Raw genomic sequence first — 16,722 nt, 5'->3', positions numbered from 1 at the left:
ATAAGGTGCACACACCTACCCAGCAAAAAATCAAAACAAGGTACATGCAAATTAGCAAACAGGAACCTCTCGACCCTTGCAGTTCTATTTTCCAAGGTTAGATCAAAAATACAAATAATCTATATGCCACTGCTCAAAAAGCAGCAACGGCTCCCAATAATTCATCGTGGTAATAAACACAGCTCACTCTCCGTGATGTGTAGAACAGCTGCATTCAAATCTTACAAGCCAGTTAATTTTAACTGGTTTTAATTTTAACTGGATTTAACTGCTTTTCCTCCCTTCTGAAAAATCAAAATAGTTGCCCTATCAACCACAAAAACTGGTAACAGACCAACACAGTTCCTGTTTTTCAGAGGGGACTTACTTTCAAACCCACAATATCAAGATGCTTAACATAAGTGGAAATTTAAAATTCACTGTTTGATGTGGGAGACTTAAAACTGTACACTAATTCAGATCCCACAAACGTTATAGAGTGATTACCTCTCACGTTCGTCCTACATGTCTTTCATGTCTGGTCTCTCACTTAATACAGGACCCAAATATCTACAGGAAAACTGGTTGTCCGGAACTCAGAATGCATTTTCCCATAGAAACAGCGTCTAGTGAGACAGTGTCTCAGGACAGTCCACGAAACTGTTCTCGAAGATAAAATATGAGTGAGAGGTTAAATTTGCAATTTAAAAAGAGAAAATAATACTATAACAATTGTTCCAAAACCAATTAAAAATGAAAAAAAAAAAAAGCCTCCTAAGTGACTATGTTTGAGGAAGCTTCTAATCAGAGGAAGATAAAGGGACAGCCTTCTAAATAAGACTTTTAGATTTGGTCTTTAGTTTCACTCTGGTTCTTTTAACATGGTTTAAATGATTAATTTCACTTTAAAATTCAAGGCATTCTCTTACTTTGGGATAATGTATCATTAAAAAAAATCTTTATAGGGGCACCTGGGTGGCTCAGTGGGTTAAGCCGCTGCCTTCGGCTCAGGTCATGATCTCAGGGTCCTGGGGTCGAGTCCCGCATCGGGCTCTCTGCTCAGTAGGGAGCCTGCTTCCCCTCTCTCTCTCTGTCTGCCTCTCCATCTACTTGTGATTTCTCTCTATCAAATAAATAAATAAAATCTTTTTTAAAAAAATCTTTATATTTATCAGTTGTGAGAACTTTTTTTTTCCAAAAAAAAAAAAAGAAGATGACCAAGAGTTGGAAGAGAAAAATAGAAGGAAGAATGGTTACAAAAGGGGAATACTAGTGATAGAGGAACAAAAGGAAATGGAGTCTGGGGGAAAAGAAGGCATGGAGATATAACTAAACGAGGAAGCCTGAGGAAAGGTAAGAATTAGAGAAAGGTCCCCCACTAGACAGTGAACTCCCAGAGAGGAGTCTTTCCACCCAGAGGCCCGGACCAACACCGCAAAGGCAGAAGTCCAGTAGGACAGTTCCATAGATTGGCACTAGATGGCGCCATCAACTCAACATAGCATGGTTGCTGGAGGCGTTTGCCTTGGGGGAGGGGTGCTACGGGATGCAGTTGAGACTCCACAACTGGTATTTAGCAGGTAACATGTCTATCTAAAATACGCATGGTTTCATTAGTCAGTCAACTTCTCCAAACATCCAGATGTCATCACCATGCTAATAGCATAGAGCATGCCAATTTTTAAACCTATCAACTCAAGTTTTAGTAATAAAATAGGATAGGGAAGCCGTTGAATAGGGTCCATTGTTTTTTTTTTTTCCTCCTAAAATTGAATACTTAAGGATAATAGAGTATTTTGGGTTCACTGCTACTGAAATGACAAAAATTCCTAATTATAAACCAAGTGGCTTTTTCCTGAAGTTCTCTTTAAATGTCAAATAACACACCATCTTGTTACACAGGTTTGTGTGATTAGATCCAGTGTTTGGCAGGAGGAAGGTGGTGTTCACTGACAAATGTATTATAACATTAAAAATCATTGGTTGAATTTTTAATATTACAGTGGTTTTTATCTTCTGCTTATCTATATCCTCTGTCCAGGGTTGGATTTACGAACAGCCCTCTCTTTGCTCAGAAATGTCCTCCCATAACCAGTTTACAAGTGTGTGAAATCTTAACATTTCTATCTACAGAATTTAACTCTTTGGCTTTTTCCCCTGTTAGTATGCTGATGCTTCAGAAAGAAGGGAGTACTAAAATGGTACTGTTATTTATACCCTAGTAAAACTGGTTTCATAAAATCCCCTTCTGAGACTGGTTTTGAAAGGGAGTGAGGGGACTAATTAAGGGCCCTTTTGACTGAAAGGCATCACAGAGAGTAGAAGGATGGAAAAGAAGACAGTGGAGAATTCATAGCAAACCTTGCCTAGCTTTACAACTACAGAAAGGATCATCATTCCTGACACAGATCTTCCCAAGGAGACAGATGGAAAGTAGGGGTTAACTCTGAATGGGTAATAATATCTTTATAGTTAATTTCATTTTTTTTTTTCACAGTTTGACTCTTCGGGGCTCATTCATTTGCATAATATGGAATCTTGAACCCATATAGATATTCTACAAATCAATGCAAGTAATTCTCATACGAAATCAGCAGCTTTAATTTAAGCTCATCATTGTTTGCATAGAAATCTTTATGCACTCATCTGCTTGATTTTTTTAATCACTTAAAACCTCCAACAGTGACACACTAAGCATCTCCTCATTTAGCCATCTCCAAAACTTGAACTAAATACTGAAAAATAAGCACAATACATTCATACGCTAGATCATTTTCCAAATTGAGCTTCAAATATATGCTTGCTGTTCTAGCAGCTCCCAGGAATAATGCCTCTTTAAAAAAAAAAAAAAAAGATTTTATTTATTTATTTGACAGAGATCACAAGTAGGCTGAGAGACAGGCAGAGAGAGGAGGAAGCAGGGTCCCCGCTGAGCAGAGAGCCTGATGCGGGGCTCGATCCCCGGGATCATGACCTGAGCTGAAAGCAGAGGTTTTAACCCACTGAACCACCCAGGCGCCCCAAGAGTAATGCCTCTTGACTAAGGAAGACAATGTGGATGTCCGTCCCAGGGCAGAGCTGAGTCAGCATTCTCAATAGTGACCCTACAGACCTGAGGTAATCAGGGTCACTGCCAAACCAACTGCCAGGCTGAATCCTTTAAAACCATTCAAATCCCCAGTTGAGAGTTGCAACATGCTAATCTGGCAAGATAATCTCTTCCTGAAATTGACTAGAATGAGAGCAAAGGTTACCTGCTTTTATCTGTTACTAGTAGCTAATATTTCTAATTAGGAGCTCTAATGGAATTGGTTCTGGGTGAAATTCTTCCACCTCAGTAGAATAATCTATCTAGTATAAGTCTTTTACCTTTCCTACCTCATCAAAAGAAAAGAAAAGTTAAAAACAAAGTCTTCACTTAACAAAAGGCAGAGGCTTGAACTACAAGAAAATCCTGGGAAAAGAATCATGGGATTCATGTTCTTTGTCTAGTTCTTCTTTGGTCCTTATGTCACCACTTCTGTTCTCTGATCCCCAAATGGACAATTAGACCTGAGGAATGAAATTATTAGAAAGTGAATCATATGGAAGACAAAAAGCATATTCATTCAAGTTCACTGACATATTATTTTTCAATTTTATCTTTCAGACAGATGTCAACAAAGTAATCCAATATTGCAGAGTGAGTTGGCCTATATTTCCACTTCTGAAAACTGCAAGGGAGCAAAAAGGAAAAAGCAGGGGGAGAGGGGCAGGGGGACAGAATAGCATGGTGGTTAAGAGAACAGGCCCTAGCATCAGACACCTACTTTCCAATCCCAGCTCTATCCCTCATTAGCTGGGTGGCATCTGTGTCTCAGCTTCTAACGATTCACACCTAGCTCTGGGTTTGTTATAAGGATTAAATGAGTTAATATGAATAACACACATAGGAAGCTCCCAACATAGGTTAGTTAACATCAAAGAAAAAGAGTGTTAGCATACAATATAGTAATCTGTTTTAAATAGATACTGTCGGGGCATCTGGGTGGCTCAGTAGTCACCAACACTTTGTTTTAGTCGGGCTCTGGGCTTGCCTGGGAATCTGCCTGTGTATTCTCTCTCTTCCTCTGCCCCTCCCCCTGCTCATTCTCTTTCTCTCTAAAATAAATAAATCAATTTTTTTAAAAAATGCCTTAAAATAAATTGATAGATACTGTCAAAACTCCTGAATTATACTAAGAATAGTCTAAATAATCCTTCTTGGTCTTCAGAGGCTGGAAACCTTCCTGCTCTGAGCTGAGCAGGGGTCTCATACAGAAGCTGGGCTCACATTTTCACTAAAGATCCTTGCCTACGTCATACACATACCTACCAACTTGGAGGAATGTCTGTGTAACTTCCAACCATTTAAATGTCAAAATGACCCTAAATAGGTTCAGAATAAAAATGCTACTGTGAATTTCTTTCCAAGGAGGAGAATGAACCGTCGTCTTGGCAATTAACAATTCTGTTTTTATCAGGTTGTAAAGATATAGGTAAATAAATCAATTCTGGACTCTCTATATAGGAACCATTATTGCCAAAATGGCCCCAAGGGCTATATCATGGTTTATACAATACTCCAAAGGACCAAAGACAGTAGTGAATTAATAGGATTAGGAAGCTATGAGGCAAAGGCAAGCCCCAAATTTCAGATGGACCCTGATGGTACCTCACTCCATAATTTCTCCGGGAGGGCTACCCCAACTTCCCAACCTGGTGAAATCCCACCATTGTGCCCTCTGTTGCATGGAATACCTTTCCTTCACAGAACATGTAGAGGTGATCTCTCACCACCTAATTAATGTATTTTTCTTACCTTTTTTTTTCTTAAGATTTATTTGAGAGAGAGAGAGAGAATGCGTGTGCATACAGAAGCAGGGGGAGGGGCAAGAGGAGAGGGAGAGAATCTCAAGCAAGATCTGTCTTCCCTTTGGGACCTGAGCTGAAATCAAGAGTTGGATGCTTAACTGTCTGAGCCACCCAGGCGCCCTGTCATCTCTCCTATTTGATGTCGTTCTTCACAGGGCAGGGGCCAGGGCCGTCTTTGCTCCTGAGCACGGTGCTCACCTAACACAATGCCTGCCACATAAGAGATACTCAGTATACGTTTATTCATGGAATGAATGAGGCATCTATCTCTAAAGAATGGCACCGAACGCTTGTCCCATTTTGTGACACTCATGTGGTTTTGTTGCCTAGGAAAATACAGAATGGGAAGAAAATAAAAACTGTCCCTAACGTGTGGATCCCGGGACGCTGAGCAAACTTGCTGAGCATGCACCTTCCCCTTGTTTTCACACTTACAGAATGGGAATAACCACTCTGGGCTCTCTCAACTTTAAACTCCACAGTGAAAGTCTAAGCCTTCTGAGTGAGACTCACGGGAAGTCCCGAGGAAACTCTGGAAGCATCTGCAGAAATTGACGGGGGAGAGAGAAGAGAAGGGTATGCAAGACGAGAATTGATGGAGGCCCTGAAAACTCAGAAAGATTTCTTTTAGCTGTAGGCTCAGGAACAAATGAAAACAGTTACAAGAAGCCTGGGAGCACTGGACAGTGGAGATTTAAATGGTTGGGGAAGGAACAGATGAAAGCTGACACAAAGACAGGAGGGAGCTCAGCGACCGAGCACCAGTTCTCAGGGGTATCCTCAGTGTGTCCTACAGCCCGCAGGAGACACACAAAAAGGTCAGGGAGGAAAATGACACATCTCAGAACCAAAGGACAATTTATTATCAGGCTGAGGAACAAAAGAGAAGTTAACCAGGGGAATATGCTGGAGAAATGATGATTACGCAGTCACTGGGGAAGACTGAGAGACATTTTGGCTGTAATTCCAATGACTAGAATAAAGGAATACGTGAAGTGCTTTCAGATTGGGCAGATTTATTATTTTGGAAAAAAATAGCTCAAGGAAAAACAAAGGCAAAATTCCTGCCTGATTTGTGAAGTAGTGCCACTAGTAAGACAAGGTTCAATTTCCATATTCTTTAGAAAAGAAATGGTCCTTGAAAAGGACAGAGAAGAGACTCTGAGGATACTTCCAGCATTAGGGAAGCTGAGCAGCAGCTGATGGTAAAATCAGGTTTGAGTTTTAGGTAGACTGACATCTGAAATGAACAAGAAAGGAAAAAGAAAAGGGAGAAAAGTAAAAGAAAAGATGTTGAATTAGCAAAGACAACTACTTTCCTATGAAATATCCTAGACAGCTCCCCCCCACCACCGAAAAAGAAAGAATATTGTGGACCGTCTATCTGAATTTATAAAATGTTTAGTTCACAACAGGTTTCAGTTTGGACTCAAACAATTTGTAAATATTTCCACAAAATTTAAAGATGGGCTAGGACTAGGTCATACACTGTCACTGATAAAACAAGAGTGGTTTTCTGTTGTTCCCAAGGATGTGTTGCTGCTTTGCCTACATGGCTCCAGAGGAGCAAGAAGTTCATCTTCTTTTCCCCCAAAATGCAAATTGTTACAACCAGCCCTGGCTTCAGATCCTCAAGTGCCTCTGGTAGGGTCCTATGTCACTGGAGCTTCCCTACCATCCAGGAAAGAAAAGGGAGGAACCAGGAGGCAGATGCAGTGCTGGCTGTATAAACACAGGATTTAACAAAGATGTTGCATCTAATATTGTTCTCTGTTGCTGGTACGGGAGAGCAGGAGCCATATCCTCTGTTTACTATGGTCCCCACCTCACACCAAGTCACTGACTCAGGGCTGGACTGTGTATACAGGATGGGGAATAACCTTTAGGCAGTCAAGAAAACACACACTGCATTCAGATGAAATTTTTTGCCACATAAAATGAGAAAATTCCTCTTCTGTAGAATGGGCGTGATGCCTACTTCACAGGGTTGCTTTGAGGAGTCAATGAGATACGAACAGGTCAAGTAGTCAATATGGTTTCTGGCACATCAGAAGCATTCGATAAATCACAGCTATTATTTTAGTGGGTGTTTTCAAATGTCAAATTCTCATGTATGTAGTGAACAGGTTACTCAAAAGCGATGGATTATTTACCTGCAGAGGATTACATGGTGCCCATGGTATTTAGTCTTTGGCCTTTAAGGTTGCATCTCTCTCAAAAGGAAAGTTACCAATCTCTGAGTGGGACTCAGTGTGGATATCAAGTTTTATTTTTCTTACATCTAGCAACTTTTTGGATAGCTATAACCATTTATTGGGTGGAGACTCATAAATCATCTCCTGTGTGCCAGGCTCTTAGAAAACAGCCAGATACAGAAATATCAAACAATAAGATGTTTAAGCCGGTTCAGCGGTAGAAGACAGGCTGCCTGCCGGCCAGCTCTAGCAATTGCGTATATTCTCATCCAATATTTCAAAAATTTTGAGCTAATCTTTAAAAATTAGGGATTCCACGTAGAAGTCTATCAGATAAACAGCTTCTCTTGGGTATATCAGATGGCATGGTAACACAAAGCCTGGACTCCCTCCCATTCCTACCTGGCAACAGTCGAGGACAAGAAGCTGAGACAAAATAGTGGATGCCCACCCCTCTGTGCTGTGCCCCTGTCCTCACCAGGAGAGTGAAAGATGAAAATGAAGGGCTCTGAATTCAAGAATTATTAAGGATTTCAAGAAGATTAACAACAGAAGATTCAACCAAGTGTGAGACCCGTCTGAGCAGGGGAGGAGGGTACAACAGAACAAGCACAGGTCCACACAGCCGGGTGTAGACACCACACCCCCTTAGCAAAACAGGAAGGGTCTTTATTTCTCTGAGTGTTCCGTCATTCATTCAGCAACGAAGCCAGTATTTACAATTACCCAGATACCCCAACCCCCTGAAATCAGAGGTACAAAAGGTAGGGGAGTGAAAGCGCCACACAGCTGAGCTACAGAGCTTCCAGGATCCCTCTCCTCCCTTGTTAAGGCTGGATCCATACCAGAGACACTAAGCGCGAGTTAATCCAAGTAAAATTAAACTGCTCCCAACAATATAGATTGGCCTGAGCCCTTTTGTTGGCATCACAGGAGCCCCCGATCATACATTCTGCAGAACAGCTCACAAGCGCTGATGAATAAGTCCCGACGGCGTGCAGACAGAGGGCCCAGAAGTGAAGGGCTGGCCTAGGAGAGATTTGAACATGAACCTGACCATCTGGCTCTCTGCGACTCACTTTGATCACAAAATGAATTGCAACAAATTGAAGAGCACATGGCTAGAGTTAATTGTCTCATCTGTAATCTGAACCTACTTTTAAGCAGTTATTATTACCCTCTATCAGGTGGAAACGTTTCCTACCATCACAGCAAAGTGCATTTCCTGATGAACTGTAATGGATCATTAAATCCCATATCTGAATAACAATACTTTGCACTTATGCAGTGCCTTTCATCCAGGGATTTCAAGGCAGTTTGCAAATAATTAAGCCCCTCGATCAGCAGCCAGAGGTTGAGCCACTGGAAGGGACTTGCCTGAAGACACAGAGTCAAAGGCATGATTCAATAGAAAGAGAATAAATGGTTTCCTCCCAGGCATTAGTGATACTGAAAAGGGAATTGGGGTGGAGAGAGGAGAGGGTTGTTCTGATTCCCTCCCTGCCTTTCTGCTTTACCCCTGCTTCTCTGTGGCAGATCCTCACATGCCACCTACAAGAAACAGAAAAGTAACAAAGGTACTCATAATTTAGCTGAGAGTTCATACATACACATGTATGAATAGAATGTTTTTCCATGTAACCCTGGCATAGACAATAGGAACTGACATTTCGATCCACCTGCAGAATTGACAGATACCAGAGGAATTAACTCAACACACTTAAGATTACCAAATGTCAAAGCTAAAGCCTTCCAAAATCCAAAATGAAAATATTGCTCTGCATATATGAAGTGTGTTCTAACAAAAGTACTTCATCCCATGGTCCTGTGTTCCATTTTGGGGAACCCCCTCCCCTTTGAATGACATTCCAAGTTTCAGGAAAAGCAAAATAAGGCAGAATTGGGCAATCAATGTTTTCTCCAAACCAGAACTCTGGAAGGGAGAAACACTTCAGCCACCACAAGTTTTGTGGTGAAATTATAAACTCCTGAAAAACTGAATTTATAATGGAAATGCTGACAGACCTTTCACTGGAGCAGTTTGAGCGCAACACTGTAATTTAGCAATCTCTCTTACAGACTAAAGACTAATTCTAACAAGATGTCATTTTGACTCACGTTTATTACTACCTGCAAGAATGAAAAATGCCATTTACTCAGGAGCTGCCAGAGAACCAGGGTGGGGCAATCTCACATTTTAAGCAAGACGCCCGCTGCCTTACCAAAATAGCCCTCTCCTCGGAAAGAGTGGCAGCCTTTCACGCTCAGCTTCTTTCATGTCAGCCAGAGTTTCGCGGCTCGACATGCCTTTCCTACATGTTACATTTTAATGATCTGAGAAAACCGTTATCAGAGTTAACATCTCTAATTTTACTCTAAACAGACAAAAGCAAAATATCTCATTAGGCATCATCTCCGCCAAGGCTCCCACTAGGCAGAAAAGGATTTTTATCTAAAGTAATTACCCTTTTTAGTTAAATACGCTCAACAGATGAAATTTACACACGGAGTGCGACTGCAGCACTAGACAGTGAAGGTGAAAACCTTGGAACGCCGTGTCTCGCTACCCGCGGGCCCGCCGGGAGTCTGCGGCTCAGGAGGGGTGGGGCGCCCTCGTCCCTCCCCTTTCTTGGGGGCCACCGGTCGCAGCGACCGCGATGACCCCGCGCGAGAGCTGCCAGGCGCGCCTTCTCCGGCCACAGACAAAACCATCCGGACAGCGCCTACACCGGAACTTCCCCCAAGTTGTCAAACCCGCCCACACGCGAGAAGGTGCTGGGGATACCCAGCACGTCCACAACCCCCGAAGCCAAGGGTACGCGGCCCCTTTCACATGCATACACTCGGCCCTGCCCGCTTCCTCCCACGGTTCGAGTTCCTGCAAATCCTCCGCCAGACCGAGGTGGACGAGATGCTCACTCGAGTCCCCTCTCGCGGGCAGCTGGGGTAGTCCATGAGCGCCGCCCGCCGCCCTCTCCAAAGGCACTAGGCAACCGAGCACACACCCGTGAGAGGAGTACGGAGCGATCACAGGGAGCCTTGGCGTGGGGAGGTGGAGATGCGTCTCCGGGATAAACTCCTCTCCTAGGTGGAGCTTGGAGACTGAAGTGTGGGGGGGAAGAAGAGGATGTGTGTGTTGCACTTTGATTTCATGGAGAATCTTGGGAGGTGGAGGTGCAAGGTTTCCCAGTCTGAAGGCACGAGCGCCGCGCTTCGATCTCCCGGGGACGCATTCCGATAACGCGGTCATTCGCCGGTAGAAATGCCATCCCGCGGTTAACGCTGCGAGGCCCCCAGCTTGCCTCTTCTCGGGACCCCTAAACTTGGGCTTTGATGACGCTCCAGTCGCGGAGGTCCTAGCTACCTAGCCGCGACTGACAGTTGAGCGCGAAGGCGGAGCGGCCCCGGGCGCGGACGCCGCGGGCAAGGAGGAGGCCGCCGCGCCTGGCGCTAGGATCGCGGGCTGGGGGCCGGGGAACAGGGCCGTGGGTCTGACAGCTGCTCCGGCTCGCGCGGACGCGCGCCTCCCTCCAGCCCGCCCTCCCCACGCCTGACTTATTACCCTCTGCTCCTCCTCCCCCTGCTGTTCCAAAACACCCGTCGACGCGAGCAAAATACAATGCCGCCTCGCCTGCCGTAAACAGCCTGGCGAGAGAGCGCACATTCGCCGCGGCGCGTCCGCCGGCTTGGATCCCACCCCTTTCCCGTTCCTAGAAAATGCCATAAAAGCGGGCCGGGCGCTCGACGGAAGGCTACGCGCCGGGCCGCCGCGGCTCCCTCCCCGCGCCGCTTTCCCCACGCCTCCCCGCCTGCCCCGCGCACCCGCGCCCTCGGCAAACTTGCCCCGCCGCCCCGCCCCGCGCCAGGGCCCGGGACCCGGGGCCAGAGACTCACCTCGCCAGAGAACTTTGCGTCCTTTTCCGCCTCCTCTTCCCAACGTCTTCCCAGCCTGCAGCCCCCTCCAGGGAGCCGGCGCGGTGGGCGGTTCGGGGGTCACCAAAAGCTCGCCGAGAGGACGCGCATCACATGGCAGCTCGTTCCCAGCCCCCCCGAGTGTGCCGGGTAGGGGGAGGGGAAGGGTCGAAGAGAGGCCGGAGGGAAAGCGAGAGCCGGGCGGCAGCGGGAGTAGGCAAGCGGGGTGGCGAGGGCGGCGGCGGGCGCTCACGTTAGCGCTGCTGCGACCGCAGCCCGGGTGTGCACGGTCGCTGCTGCTGCTGATGAGGCGGCGGCGGCTCGGCGCTGTTTGCTCCGCGCCGCACGGCTCGCGCTCTCCCCGGAACGCCCACACTCTCAATCGCTACATTGTTGACATTCGGCGCTGACGTCACCCGCTCCCCATTCACAATAACTTTACGGGAGCCGGGCAGCGCACCTCCCCGGCCGCTGGGGCGCCGTACGCCTGGCGACTAGCGTAAGCCGCTCCGCGAATGGCGCTCCGGGGGCTAGGGTTGGGGGGCGAGGGGCGGGGGCGGGGGCGGGCGCGCGCGCTCGGCTGGCTCGCGGGAGGGGGCGCGCCTCAGCCGCCGCTGCACTCCCCGCTTTGTGCAGCCGCGCGGCGAGCGGAGCCCCCTGCTCCGGGCCCCGCTGACCGGCTGGCTGGGTCTGGCCTTGCCCCGGACTCGTGAGGGCCTTGAAAGGCAAGGGTTGAAGGCTTAAGGGGTGGCGGGAGTGGTGAGGGCTGGTGTGGCACGTGGGGAGGGGTGCAGAGCCCAGGGCCCTGTGTCCGGGAAGAGGAGCCAGACGTCGAGACCTGGGATTCCTGGGTTGTCTAGCGTTTCCCAGGAAGGGCGGGAAAAGATGCTCCACGGACCCCCACAAAGCCAAGCGGGCCCCCTCAGGAGTGGGGGTGGGGCGAGGAAGAGTAGCTTCCGACCCGCCAGCTGTGTTGACGTTTGAATCCTTCACCCGGGAGCCTCGGCCTGTCCCACTGAGCAAGTCCGTGAGCCCCCACGACTTGTTTAAGCGGCGAGAGCAATTGCGAAGTGTAGACCAAGAGCCTCCCTCTCAGCTTCAGCCCCAGCTCCTTCTGTGTCCCAGCCTCTCCCCTGCCTCTGACTTTGGAGGCTGCCGGGGTGTTGCTGCTGCACTTTAAGGCCATCGTGTGGCTGCCCTTTCAGAAGAAGGCTTGATGGTGGTGAGGATTTTACAGAAAGTAATTAGGACTTAGACTGAACGAACATTTGCAATAAAGGAAGGTTGTGTTAGTGCAGAGCTGGTGCCTGCAACTTTATTCCTGCCAAGGCCAAGAAATTCTGCCACGTTTCCCTGAACACCTATAACTTAGCCCCCTTGTGTACCGGCAGTATTCCATATTATTACATGTGGTGCTGATTTTTAATGAATATTATAAAACTTTGGCTGGCTCTACTGAGAGAAGGATCATAAATCCCCCCTGTAAAATGGGCACTGGCATATGCTGAGGAAGCAGTGAAGCATTGCCCTGGGAGTCTTGCGATACCAGCCAAAATGTGACTCTGAACCACCTTCTTTTGAGGGCAGAGTTTTAAAAGGCCCCATTTTGACCATCTGTGTGGAAAGCTAAGAGATGGATGAGAGGAAGCTGAAGGGGCCAAGCAGATTTTTCTGACAGCATGGCAGGGCCTCTCAGGTAGGTCTAGAACCACAATGGAGAGTTTCTCTCAGCTAGCTTTTATGGTTTTCAGATGAAGAGAAGCCTCAGAGCTTGGAGCAGGTTTCAGTCTCCTGACTTTGGGTCCAGGACCCCTGTTGACAAAACACCACACTTCAGAGGTCCCTATGTGGCGCCCTGGCCAGGACCAAGAAGACTGATCTACGGTCTGCCCTGGCAGGGCAAGTTCTTAGTCTTGTGGATGGCGATGTTTCTACATTCATCATTCCTGTGAGTATGTGAGCACCAGGGCAATAACTTTTTGCATTTTGATAGCACCAGTTGATGTTTTTTCTAGGGCGAGGCTTGAGAAGATCCCTGTGAGGGCCATGCAAATTCATTTCTTGACAAGCCCACCATGGCTGCCCAGCTGTGAGGAGTTGGGCACCTGGGGGTGGAATGCAGAGGGGGAAGGGGAGGGAGGCTACTGCCCGCTGATCTTGCCACCTTGCTTCTGGTCCCAGATGGGTCCAACAAAGGCTATTAGGTCATTTCAATTAGTTGACTTGCCAAAGATTCAGACTGGAGTTTGCTTCATTTCAAATTCTCATGTATGAGATGGGACAGCAATTAGAGATTGCAACTGCAACTGTAATAGGTTGTATTACCCAGTCATTCAGGGTGGTTGGATTAGAACTAATTGACCTCTAAAGTCACGTCCAGTCCTGCCATCATGTGGCCCTGTGGCAGTGACTAAGACACCATCTTACCTTATAAGGAGCTTGAAGCCTAGTAAGGAATGAGTTAGTTCCTCTTCAATAGTTAGAAATAGGTTACTTGATTTAAAGCCTATTAAACAAATTCAGAATTATATGAAGTTATACTTAACAGTACTACCTCAGAGGTCAGGTTATGGATGGACTTAGCACCCTTATAGTGAGTACTTCCTGGCCACTCCCTGGGTTTATGGTGCCGCTCTGGACACTTCAGGCATTTACAATGTGAAACAGATGCAGGTTCTTCCCTCTGTATATTCATGGTAGTAGCTTAAGTAGAGGTCAGTTTATTTCCCATGTCTGCAACATTCAACCTTTTCTGATCTTCTTTTTTTCTATATAGTTATGTGTGTGCACTGATCCAGAATATGGGTTCATCTGTCATACATTTCTAAGCAGGATATGATTTACAGGGATAATAACCTTGTACCATAGTACTAAAGTCAGTAAACATCATTTCCATAAATCTCCTTGATTTTGTAAAATAAGATAGGAAGAATTACTCAGGAAACAAAAAATGAGCAAAGGAAGACAGAAGAAATGAGCAGTTCGCAAGCCCTTGATTTTCTTGCTCTCGAGCATCCAATTAGAGGATCTGATGATGTTGAGAAGATATAATGGTTTCCCTTAGGCAGAACAGTAGGCAGAATTTTAAATGTGGTACCTTGAACAAGATATAGCAGGACAAAGTTAATGTCCAATGAGAGAGAACAGAGTGGGATGTTTAGAGGGGGGAGATTGCCAAAGCCGGGAGGAACAAATATATTGAAGGAAGTTCTGTTAAGAAGAAACTGAGTTCTACCCATGAGGCAAATTCCTCAGAATTATGAGTAGGGTTTATTATTTCAAAATCTGATGTTTCAGAGTGTATCTAAACCATAAAACTTCAGCTCAGCACCACACAGGTGACACTTGGATGAACTGATCAAACTTGAATAGCTTTGGTAATTTATTCAACAATTTTTGAGCCACCTATTATGTGGCAGACAGTTTCTATGAGCTGGGATGTTGAATTCTTATTCTAGTGACGAGATGGGGTGGGAAAGGGAGACAGACAATGAGCCTGTGTGTGGGGGGGGGTATATAATATATAAAAATACAGGGGCACCTGGGTGGCTCAGTGGGTTAAAGCCTCTGCCTTCGGCTCAGGTCATGATCTCACGGTCCTGGGATTGAGTCCCGCATCGGGCTCTAGTCCTGCATCGGGCTCTCTGCTCAGCTGAGAGCCTGCTTCCCCCTCTCTCTCCGCCTGCCTCTCTGCCTACTCATGATCTCTGTCTGTCAAATAAATAAATAAAATCTTTAAAAAAATACATAGAACCATATACAATAATATATATAGTTAATATCATATAATATCAAGTTTTATGTTATAATATCTGGGGGTGAGGAGAATTATAAAATCAAATAGTATGTAAAGGAGCTCAGGAGTGACAGGGTAGGACCATTCCCAGATAGGGTGGTGGGGGTAAGGAAGGCGTCCCTGATGAGAATATTAGAGCAGAGATATGAATGAAGTTAGGGGGCAAGTTCTGAAGCTATCTTGAGGACAAGCTTTTCAAATATGGAGAAGAGCAAGTGCAACCTGAGGTAAAAAGGACTTGGCATGCTCCAGGGATAGCAAAGTGGCTACTATGCCTGATACAGAGGAATAGGAAGAAGAGTAGCCAGAGATGATGCCAGAGGGAGAGCCATCAGGATTATAGTTTGGTGAAATGAGAAGACATTTTTAGGGGTTTTTGCAGAGAAAGGTCATGACTAGCCCTGATTCCTGAGAGGTCATTCTGTTTGTGAAGTGGAAGGGGAGAAGAAGTGTGGAAGCACAGACTATTAGGAGTCTGTTGAGCTAGGCAGAGAGAGAGGTGATGGTAATTTAGACTACAATGATGACTTTATATGGAATCTAGATAGATATTCAAAGTAAAACAGGATTTATGATTCATTTGTGGGATGTGAGAGAAAGAGGTGTCAAAGAGAATTCTGGATTTGGTCATGAACAGCTGATTAATAGAGACTCCATTTAGTAAGATAAGGAAGACTACAGGAGGAGTAGGTATGGAAGGAAAGCTCAAGTATTTGGGTTTGGATATAGTAAATTTTAGATGTCCTTCAGACATCTAAGTGGAAAAGTTGAGTAGGTAATAAGACACGAGAACATAGCCTTCAGGAGAGAGGTGTGGACTAGAGATAGAAATCTGTGTGTCATCAGCATAGAGAATCTGTGAATACTGATATAGAAAAGAAGAGCAAACAAGAGGTCTGAACATTGAGACTAGGGGCACTCCAATATTTAGAGTTCAGCAGATGAAGAAGATAAAGGAGATCTGGCCAACGTGACTGGGAAACAGCAGCCAATGAGGAAAAGAGAGAATTGGAGTCAAGTGAAGAGAATGTTTTGAGAATCACGGAGTAATTGGTTATGCCAATGTTGCTGACTTTTCAACTTGTTCACCTGGAGGGTATTGTTGTCTTTGATGGAGGAGAGTTGGTAGGGACCACACCTGGCTGGAGGGGACTGGAGAAAGAATGGGAGGACTGGAAGTAGAGGCAGTGGGTACGGACCACTCCCTTGTTGTGCTGGGAAAGTAAAGATGAGGAAATGTGCAGCTGGCAATGGGAAACATGAGAGCTCATTGGAGGGAATAATCTAGGCACGAGGGGAACCTGTTGATGCACAGAGGGGAGGAATAATTTCTGGTGGGATGTTCTTGAGTTGGGTGGGGTCCGTTCTTACCTATCAACAATAGAGAAGGCAGTTCAGTTCTTGGAGTGTGGAGAGGCTGGACTGTGATGGTGGGAAATGTGAGCTGTTCCTGTGTGAGTGAGTCTGACCTTGATTCTGGGCGGACTGGGAAGCCAGATGATCAACTGATGGTACAGGAGGGAAAAGTGTGGAAGGGGGAGGAGAGAGGAAAGCTGTGGTCTAGTGCAAGGCAATGTAGCACAGAGGAAATCTGGGTCACTACTTGAGGCTGGATGGACATGCCACTATCAAGAAGAGTTATTTCTTATTGTATAAAATCTCACACAAGTTTTGAAAAATAATCAGTGTGTTCCAAACTGGAGAGCATTGTAATTTTCCAGAGTAACTAGGATCATGCAAAAATTTCACTCGATCTATTGCTGAGTTTGGCTGATAGCTTTTTTTCTTTGTAATGACCCATTCCTCTTATTTGTCCCATCTTTATCCCTCCCCCCACAATCACCTCAGTTCCTAAGAAGGAGTTTGGAAATAGTCTTAAAAGGAGAGGATGTTCTCACATCAATATATGTAGTGACTAGCCCAAGATCTGCTTTTAGAATAAAGAAT

General features: G+C 45.8%; 1 protein-coding gene across 4 annotated transcripts in view; it reads right to left on the bottom strand.

The window, feature by feature from the left end:
• Positions 1 to 11,449, bottom strand: part of BACH2 (BTB domain and CNC homolog 2) — a 362,193-nt gene extending 350,744 nt beyond the window's left edge. For 2 of the 4 annotated variants that reach the window (XM_059177071.1, XM_059177080.1), the window contains exon 1: positions 10,962 to 11,448. The gene's annotated coding sequence lies outside the window, so the exon portion shown is untranslated. Of the gene's footprint in view, positions 1 to 10,961 lie in introns of all 4 variants that reach the window. The other 2 variants (XM_059177074.1, XM_059177075.1) reach the window with 2 other exon arrangements.
• Positions 11,450 to 16,722: the final 5,273 nt, after the last annotated feature.

Source organism: Mustela lutreola, chromosome 6 (assembly GCF_030435805.1).
Source record: "Mustela lutreola isolate mMusLut2 chromosome 6, mMusLut2.pri, whole genome shotgun sequence".
Classification (NCBI taxonomy): Eukaryota; Metazoa; Chordata; class Mammalia; order Carnivora; family Mustelidae; genus Mustela; species Mustela lutreola.
The sequence above is the reverse complement of the archived record's forward strand: the minus strand, read 5'-3'. Positions and strand labels throughout refer to the sequence as shown.